This window comes from Scyliorhinus canicula, chromosome 1 (assembly GCF_902713615.1).
Source record: "Scyliorhinus canicula chromosome 1, sScyCan1.1, whole genome shotgun sequence".
In the NCBI taxonomy this organism is placed as follows: domain Eukaryota; kingdom Metazoa; phylum Chordata; class Chondrichthyes; order Carcharhiniformes; family Scyliorhinidae; genus Scyliorhinus; species Scyliorhinus canicula.
In genome coordinates, this window is record NC_052146.1 from 241,531,430 (window position 1) to 241,541,157 (window position 9,728).

Genomic DNA, 9,728 nt, shown 5'->3' on the forward strand with positions numbered 1-9,728 from the left:
AAAATGTTGTGTTGCGAAGGTCGACCGGTGTGGGTTTCAAAGATCGACCGGTTGGTGAAAGTGGGTCCCAGGAAAAAAGCTTTAAAAACACTGAAATAGCGTATTCAGCAGGCCTGCTAAAAATAAGTCATTCCCCTTCCTTCAGATTGTGGGTCGATGAACCTGGAGCTTACACAGCCAACTTTGTGGATCGACCTTAACACGTTTGTGTGGAGGTAATGGTTAAGGCTCACAAGTGCTCATGGAATCATAGAATTTACAGTACAGAAGAAGGTCATTCGGCCCATCGAGTCTGCACCGACCCTTGGAAAAAGCACCCTACTTAAGCCCACACCTCCACCCTACCTCCATAACCCAGTAACCCCACCTAACATTTTTGGACATTAAGGGCAATTTTGCATGGCCAATCAACCTAACCTGCACATCTTTGGACTGTGGGAGGAAACCGGAGCACCCAGAGAAAACCCACACAGACATGGAGAGAACGTGCAGACTCCGCATGGACAGTGACTCAAGACTGGAATTGAACCCAGGTCCCTGGTGTTGACTTCTTTATTTCTATGTGAACCACAAGCTGTTTCTTATATTGACTGAATGACCACACAACCAGTATATTAGTTCAAAGGACAGTTTATTAACAAACACAAGACTTTTTTCTATAGGTAATGATTCACGCGCTAAGCACTAAACTAGACCTAATAACTAAGATGACCTTCACTTAACTTCAGGGTGACCGGCTCTGTGCGGGAGATAAGGCCTTTATCTGTGTCCATGTGGGTCGGTTGGAAATCGTCAGGTTTGTCTTGGCTGGGTTCGTCCTTCAGGCAGAGATCGTGGGTCCTTGAACTTGGCTGGTTGATATTCTGCAATTGGTTGAAAAAAGGCTGGTCCAAAAGAGGCAGGGCATCTTATCCTTCTTCTCTTTCGTGCCCTGTTGGCCGGTCCTAAATCCAGATGCAATGGATTGATCGGGTTTCGATCACCCTCATTGATCCCGGCCAATCACGGGTCGGATACCTCGGTGGCTGGGCGGGTCCTAGCTATCATTGGCCCAAGCACATGGGCCTTTCTAAATAAGGGGAAGTGGCGTCGGTTAGTCTGCTACTGTTGCCGTTCCTTGATTTGAGTTCTATTGTCCTGGGGGAAAAGGTGATTGACCTTTAATGGGTGTAAATTTCTGTCAGGTCTGGCTTTTTTGCCCAATACACAGAGTCTGTGTACTTGCATGTGTCCAAGTTGACCACAATTCCCATGGTCCTTTGCAGGTGGCCAGTTTAGATGGCTACAATGGCACTGTGAAGCAACAATGCTAACCTCTGTGCTGCTGTGCCACCCTTTATCCTAATGAATCTCCTTTGCACTGCCTCCAATGTTACAATGTCCTTTTTTAGATAAGGGGCCCAAAAGTGTACGCAGTATTCCAGGTGAGGGCTCACCAACACCCCTTGCAATTGCAACAAAACCTCCCTATTTTTAAACTTCAACCCCTTTGCGATAAAGGCCAAAATACCATTTGCCTTCTTAGCTACTTGTTGGACTTGCCTGCTAGCTTTTTGTGATTCATGGACTAGAATAGGGTTTTTCAAAGTGTGGGCCATGACCCATGGGCAGGTGTCAGGAGAGTCATGGAGCGGTCGGTCGCATCGTTCTTGCGGTGGTCCCGATTGCGGGAGAAGCACCCGACGGCCACTACCGGCTTTTACATTGAGAATGGCGGCCGAAAGGCGGCATGTGGCACAATGGTTGACACTGTTGCCTATGGCGCTGAGGACCCGGGTTCAAATCCCGGCCCTGGGCCACTGTCTGTGTGGAGTTTCAACATTCTCCTCGCATCTGCGTGGGTTTCGCCCCCACAACCCAAAGATGAGCAGGTTAGGTGGATTGGCCACGCTAAATTGCCCTTTAATTGGGAGAAAAAATAACTAGGGACTCTAAATTTATTTTTAAAAAGAGAATGGCAGCCGCTGCGACGTTCCAAATGGAAATAAATGAGGCTGTCTGAAGTCCTCTGGCAGCAACTGTTCTTCTCACAGTTTACTGTAAACTTCCAAAGATCAGTACCCTGCCCCCTGTTTAGGTGAAATCAGTACGATACTTAAAAGTGTTGTTCCTCCAACTTCTGAACTGTACTCCTGCAATTTACCCTGGAAAAGTAGCTGATTTACCTTGGAAAAGTTGCTTTAGCTGCTGTTGCTAAACCACGTTTCCTAAAACTACAAAGGTCACACCTGTGACAATTATTGCCAAAAGCCCGCCCATATTTGGTTATACCATCTTACATACTGCAAAAATCTCACATCCTGGGTTCATGTACAGGCCAGGAACATATGAAGGTGTTTCGATGTGGAAGAGTCTGGCTTATCACATCTTCAAACTTTGCGTTAATGAAACATTTCTTTGGGCTTAGCATTCCAAGGAATGTGGGGACTCATCAGGGCACAATGGTTTCATAATTTGTTAGCCAGTAAGTATTGTTCGCATTTCTATAGCAGTTTGTGGCAATCCAGCTTGAGACAAACCATTGAAATCATGGATGGACATATTAGTTGTGAGGGTTAATTGCCTGTGTTATCTGTTGACCAGCACTGAAGAAGTCACTCTTTGTGCCTGCTTTTTAAAGTTTTTTTAGGTCCAGTTGCAAGGTTCCATGGTTACTTATGGGCAAGATTTGGGCAATTTGTCCATCACAAACAGCCTTCTTGCAGGACCTTCTTTTGGACTTCTAAATGTTGGCTTCTTTCAAATTGAATGGGTTCCCACTGAAGGACTGGCTACAAGATATGCAGCAAGTCTGCAATTTACTCTTACTTATATAGGAACTTCATGGTCAGAATATAAATGCCTATTTAAAGAGACCATCAAAGTTAGACGCTGGTAACCCTGATCCCATCTCTCTCTCTCCAGAAGGTTCACCTCTTCCCCTTATATTACAACATGTTGCTACTCACTATTTACATTGGCATCACTCAGCTTTATCTTGCCATCTCTGCCATCAATCCTTAGGCTGTTGCTACGTTCTCTAACTGTAGCCAGTCATAAAGACCAGAACTAACCAGAATTTCTTCCAGCATGCTATTGGCAGAATGAAAATTACCTTTTTTAATTTCCCAAAAGTAGTTTTGTGTTTCTGGTCTTGGCTGCCACCTCAGGCGAAACCCAAAGCTGTGAAAACTTGGCAAGCTGCTCAATTCCATGCTGAGCTTCCTTCCCATAGTCATTCTAATTCCAAGATTGTTTTCTCCTGCCTCTGCTTCATTCTACCTGCCCGAACCATTGCCAAGGTCTCAATATGTCCCTCATTACTTTGAGGCATTGCTTCTCTAATCCTCTATAAACTGACATCCCACTTCCACCCACCACAAGTGCCAACTCATTCAAAATACTACCAAGTTCCATTATCCTTGCCAAGCTCTACTGATTCCCTGTGCCCCTATGTTTTTATATCTAGACTTCCGGTTGTGGCCATGCTTAGCTAGGTCGCACGTTCGGCAGCTCCCGTCAAGAATGGACTTTTGGGCCCTTTTGAGGAGCCCCAGGGGCACTTGTACAACGGTTCCCAGTGTGGGAAGGTGATAGTAAGGTTCCCCCAGCACTGCTTGGAGTGAACCAGGAGTGGAGCGATCAAAAAAGTGATTTTGGAGCAGCGAAGAAAGGCGGGGAGGAAAAGTAAGATGGCGGCGGGTGTAAATCAAGCAGCGTGGGCGCAGTGGTCGCGGGAGCAGCAGGAGTTCCTCAAAAACTGCTTTGCGGAGCTGAGAGCAGAAATGCTGGCGCCAATGAAGGCGTCGATAGAAAAGCTGGTGGAGACCCAGAAGGCCCAAGGGGCGGCGATTCAAGAGGTGCGGCAGAAGGCCTCAGAGAATGAGGACGGGATTTTGGGCCTGGTGGTGAAAGTGGAGGCGCACGAGGCGCTACACAAGAAGTGGCAGGAGAAGTTTGAGGACCTGGAAAACAGGTCGAGGAGGAAGAATCTTCGGATTCTGGGTCTCCCTGAAGGAATGGAGGGGTCTGACGCTGGGATATATGTAGTTACAATGCTCAACACGCTGATGAGCGCGGGAGCTTTCCCGGGGCCCCTGGAGCTGGATGGGGCTCATCGAGTCCTGGCAAGGAGGCCCAAAGCTAACGAGCCGCCAAGGGCTGTAGTGGTGAGTTTCCACCACTTTGTGGACAGAGAGTGCGTCCTGAGATGGGTGAAGAAAGAACGGAGCAGCAGGTGGGAGAATATGGAGATCCATACCTACCTGGACTGGAGTGCGGAGGCGGCCAAGAAGAGGGCTGGTTTTAATCGGGCCAAGGCGGTTCTCCATCGGAAGGGGGTGAAGTTTGGAATGCTGCAGCCAGCGCGATTGTGGGTTATGTTTCAGGACCGTCACCACTATTTTGAGACGCCAGATAAGGAGTGGACCTTTATTCAGACTGAAAAGTTGGACTCAAACTGAGGGTTTGTTGTGGGGGGGTGTTTACTGTATTTTGGGGGTGTTCTTCTTCTGGTTTTGGGTTGGGAAGAGGGGACATGGGAAGGGGTGAGTGGATATGATGTGGGGGCTGTGTGAGAGTATGGGCGCCAGTACTCCCCGCTGATGAAGGGGAGGTTGGAGGCCCAGGGTCGGGGAGCTGGGGAGAGGTCGCAGAAAAAGGAGCTGCGCCATAGGTGCGGGGGGGGGCGGGGGGGGGGGGGGGGGGGGGGGCTGGCTTGGATGGAAAGCTCGGGCTTTTTCCCGCACTAAGGAAGGGAGGGGTGGGGCGTGTGGGGAAGGGCGGTGCTGGAGGAGAGCACATAACATATTGATCAGCAGGGGGAGGCGGGGGGATTCCCACACTGGGGTGTTGTTGGAATGGCGGGAGTGGCCGGGGTCAGCAGGAGTCAGCTGACCTACGGGAGCATAATGGGGGGAGCAAAATGGCTGGACAGTGGCCTGGCTGGGGACTGGATTGCTGCTGTATTGGCCAAAGGGGAGCTGGAGGTAGAAGAGGGAGTCGGGCCGGGGGTCCGCCGCCTGGGGGACTGGAGGGTGCGGGAGGCGCGGGCATGTGGCTGGCTTAAAAAAGGGGATGGCTAGTTGGCAGGGGAGGGGGGCGAGTAGCCCCCTGATCCGGCTGATAACATGGAATGTGAGGGGCCTGAATGGGCCGGTGAAGAGGGCCCGGGTGTTCGCGCACTTAAAGGGACTGAAGGCAGATGTGGTCATGCTTCAGGAGACACACTTGAAGGTGGCAGATCAGGTCAGGCGGAGAAAGGGATGGGTAGGGCAGGTCTTTCACTCGGGGCTGGATGTGAAGAATAGAGGTGCTGCGATACTGGTGGGGAAGCGGGTGTCGTTTGAGGCGATGAATATTGTGGCAGATAATGGAGGTCGATACGTGATGGTGAGTGGTAGGTTGCAGGGGACGCGTGTGGTACTGGTGAACGTTTATGCCCTGAATTGGGATGATGCCGGATTTATGAAACGTATGTTGAGTCGGATCCCGGATCTGGAGGCAGGGAGCTTGATAATGGGGAGGGACTTCAACAAGGTGCTGGACCCAGCCCTGGACCGGTCCAGGACGGGTAAGAGGCCGGCTGCGGCCAAGGTGCTCAGGGGGTTTATGGACCAGATGGGCGGAGTGGATCCGTGGAGGTTTGCCAGGCCGGTGGCCAGAGAATTTTCTTTTTTCTCCCACGTCCATAAAGCCTATTCCCGGATAGATTTCTGTATCATGAGTATGGCACTAATCCTGAAAGTGGAGGGAACGTAATATTCGGCTATAGCCATCTCGGACCACGCCCCGCATTGGGTGGAGCTGGAGTTGAGGGAGGAGAGGGACCAGCGCCTGTTATGGCGCCTCAATGTGGGACTGTTGGCAGATGAGGCGGTGTGCAGGCGGATCCGGGGGTGTATTCAAAGATACATGGAGGCCAACGATAATGGGGAGGTGCAGGTGGAGGTAGTCTGGGAGGCTTTGAAGGCGGTGGTTAGGAGAGAGCTAATTTCCATTAGGGCCCATAGGGAGAAGAGGGAGAGGAGGGAGAGGGAGAGATTGGTGGGGGAGATATTAGGGTGGACAGGAGCTATGCAGAGGCCCCCGAGGAGGGGCTGCTTAGGGCGCGACGAAACCTCCAAATGGAATTTGATCTATTGACCACGGGAAAAGCAGAGGCGCAGTGGAGGAAAATGCAGGGGGCAGTAGATGAGTATGCGGAGAAGGCGACCCGGATGCTGGCACATCAGCTTCGTAAGAGGGAGGCAGCGAGGGAGATTGGTGGAATTAGAGATAGAGGGGGGATTACGGTGCAGAGTGCGGTGAGAATAAACGAGGTATTTAGGGACTTCTATGGGGATCTGTATAGGTCTGAGCCCCCGGAGGGGGGGGGGGGGGGGGGGGGAGGGGATGCGGCGATTCTTGGATCAACTGAGGTTCCCGAGGGTGGAGGAGGAGCAGGTGGCTGGTTTGGGGGCGCCGATTGGGCTGGAGGAGCTGGTTAAGGGATTGGGGTGCATGCAGGCGGGGAAGGCTCCAGGACCAGGGGTGGGGGCCTCAGTCTGGACCCCGATATGAGAGAACCACAGATTCATTCCGGGTAGGATGGATGGGGGGTTTCTGAGCTGGCATTGGGCAGGGATTAAAAGAATGGGGGACCTATTCATCGATGGGACTTTTGCGAGCCTAGGGGCGCTAGAAGAGAAATTTGGGTTACCTCCCGGGAATGCTTTTAGGTACATGCAAGTGAGGGCGTTTGTGAGATGGCAGGTGAGGAAATTTTCGCTGCTCCCAGCACTAAGGATTCAGGACAGGGTGATTTTGGGTTGGAGAAGGCAAGGTCTCGGCAATCTATCAGGAACTGCAGGAAGTGGAGGAGGCCTCGGTGGAGGAGTTAAAGGGCAATTGGGAGGAGGAGCTCGGGGAGGAGCTGGATGAGGATCTGGGCTGATGCCCTAAGTAGGGTTAATTCCTCCTCCTCTTGCGTCAGGCTCAGCCTAATACAGTTCAAAGTTGTTCATAGGGTGCATATGACGGGGGCGAGGATGAGTAGGTTTTTGGGGTAGAGGACAGGTGCGTGAGGTGCTTGGGGAGCCCAGCAATCACGCCCATATGTTCTGGACGTGCCCAGAGCTGGAGGGGTTCTGGAGGGGCTTTGCGAGGTCTATGTCCAAAGTGGTGAACACCCGGGTCAAGCCGTGCTGGGGGATAGCATTATTCGGGGTGTCAGACGAGCCGGGAGTGCAGGAGCCGAAAGAGGCCGGTGTGCTGGCCTTTGCGTCCCTGGTAGCCCGGCGGAGGATCCTACTAATGTGGAAGGATGCAAAGCCCCCCAGTGTGGAAGCTTGGATTAACGATATGGCAGGGTTCATCAAGCTGGAAAGGATAAAGTTTGCTTTGCGAGGGTCTGTGCAGGGGTTCTCCAGGCGGTGGCAACCGTTCCTAGACTTTCTCGCGGAACGTTAGGTGCAGGTCAACAGCAGCACAACCTAGGGGGTGGGGGTGGGGAGAGGGGGGAGGGACGGGGGGGGGGAGGGGGGGAATGGGGGGGCAGTCGGTTTTTCTTTTTTGTTTAGATTAGAGTGGGGCGTTTTCTTTACTGCCGTGTTTATTTGTTAAATGGGGGTTATTGTATTTTGTTGGAAATCCCATGTATAATTTTTGCTTGTTTTGTGCTTTATTCCTTTTTCTGTTTGGAGTGTTTTGTTGAAAATCGTTGAAAATTTGAATAAATATATTTAATTTAAAAAAAAGAATTTTAAAAAATGTTTTTATATCTAGATCCTGATCTTTCATCATAGTTTCACATCCACCCAGAGCCCCATTGTCTCCACGATCTATATCCACCGCATTCAACCTTCGTTGCTTTTGTAGTTTCCACCTTTGGCACGGAAACACTATCACTTCCAAATTCCCGAAGACTGAGTTGAACATTCGTCATTCAGACGAAATCCTGGAATTTCCCAATTACCATCATTGTGAAGGAATGGCATCATTCAGAAGCTCTTCAGCAGTTCAAGGAGCAGCTCACCAACACCTTCTCAGGACAACGAGAGGTGGGTAATCAATGTGGCCTTGCCAATGTCGCCCACTTCCTGATAACTGAAAGAAGAACTCAAATCCTCTGTTGAAAAATGGACTCATTCCCAGTCTAGCCCAATGATTAGTGAAGTAAGGCTAATGTATAACATGTTGAATGAAATTGGTTTATGCTAAACCTTGAATAAATTAACATGGAAATGCAATCAGATGTTGTTTGTAATCAATTCACTGCAGTTTCCAGCAAGCAGTATGGTTAAGAGCACCGTTTTTCACCCGACAAGATTTCCTAGTTGATGGCAGCAATAAAATTACTGAAATGGTGGAAAGAAACCCAGTCGTCCAGAAAATTAAATTAGAACATTTGTGATTCTTTTGCAGAGAAATGAGACCTATTGTGCGCGGTTACCTATGGTAATAGTGTTTCAAGTCTTCAGGTATTATATAAAGAACATTTCTAGTCTCAAATGGATAAATAGAAAACATTTCAATTTCTAATCAAACACAAGAATTTTTTAAATCTGCAAGTGGGATGTTTTAGCATTTAAATGACAGAATTAATTAAACTTGGAATTCAAATGGAAAAATCAGTTCTGCAACATGACGACGAAGGTTATCATGTGCCAACCAGCCGGCTGGCCTATCTTTAATTTTTTTTTACCTTTCAAGCAAACGGTTGCCTCAATAACATTTATTCTCAGTGCAGTACGGAATGTCTGTTGCTCTAGTAACACAGTTTAAATATGTCAATCTCCTTCTCGAACATGCAAGTTTCAGATCAAAATCTCAACTTGCAAAGTAACAACACCCTTCCTAAAATTTACACAGCATTTCAAAGGGTACTATGAAAACATGAGTATCATGAAAACACCAAATTGATTATTGTATTCCACAAAGCACCATTTGCTTTCCTTTCAATCTTTTGCAATATCTTCCCGGAAGGTACTTGTTTTGAGGTTTGATCAGTTGCCAGTTGCTACCTGCTTCTATCGGCAAATGACCATTCTTTATTTTTTAACCGAAATGACAACAATGTACTTTTTGTGCGCAGCTCATTTGCTGCTGCCACACCAAGATAGAAGCATCACTGCTTGGGAAGGTGGCTCTACGAAGCAAGTAATTACCCGAGGTGTGCACACTCATTTATCCACATGCACAAGTTGAAGTGGAAGACAGTCAATTAGCTATCACTGTCCATGTGTCCTTCAAACCTCAAATTTCACTGCCTGCCTGAGGGCAAAATGGCAGACAAGTTAGAACTGGGGGCCGGGATTCTTCATTCCCCTCCACTGCGAGTGGGAATCCTGATTGGGCAAAGAATAGAGCGTCGCCCGAAAAACAGGATCGACTGCGGGCGCTAGGCCCAGTGTTATTCTCCAATGCCCCACCATCAGAGGTAGCGAGATACCTTCCCAGCGCCGGCAGGAAATTGCAAATTAATGATTAGCATCTGATGCATGTGATTGATTAACGGGCTGGAAGTTTGTATCTCCACCCCACCATGACTCCCCAAAGCTGGAAATCCCCCAGGAGGACTTTGGGAGCGCGTTTGGCCAAGCACATCCCTGGCAGGGTGGAGCCCAAGGGGGGGCCCTCTGATGCTGCCGGGCTGCAGAGGGAGGGTGTCCCAAAGGTCCTGGGGGTTCTGTGGACTTGGGCGTGGGTATGGTTGTGACCCCCCAACCCCCCAGGATGGGTGTTCCTTGTCTGGTCTTCCCCTTCCAGCC

The 9,728-nt window shown here is 49.7% G+C and overlaps 1 long non-coding RNA gene across 1 annotated transcript; it reads left to right on the forward strand.

Annotated features, from left to right (window-relative positions):
• The first annotated feature begins 2,330 nt into the window (after window positions 1-2,330).
• Window positions 2,331-8,207, forward strand: LOC119977972. The gene is made up of 2 exons (XR_005463335.1): window positions 2,331-2,464; window positions 7,744-8,207. It is a non-coding gene; the product is annotated as an uncharacterized LOC119977972 (long non-coding RNA).
• Window positions 8,208-9,728: the final 1,521 nt, after the last annotated feature.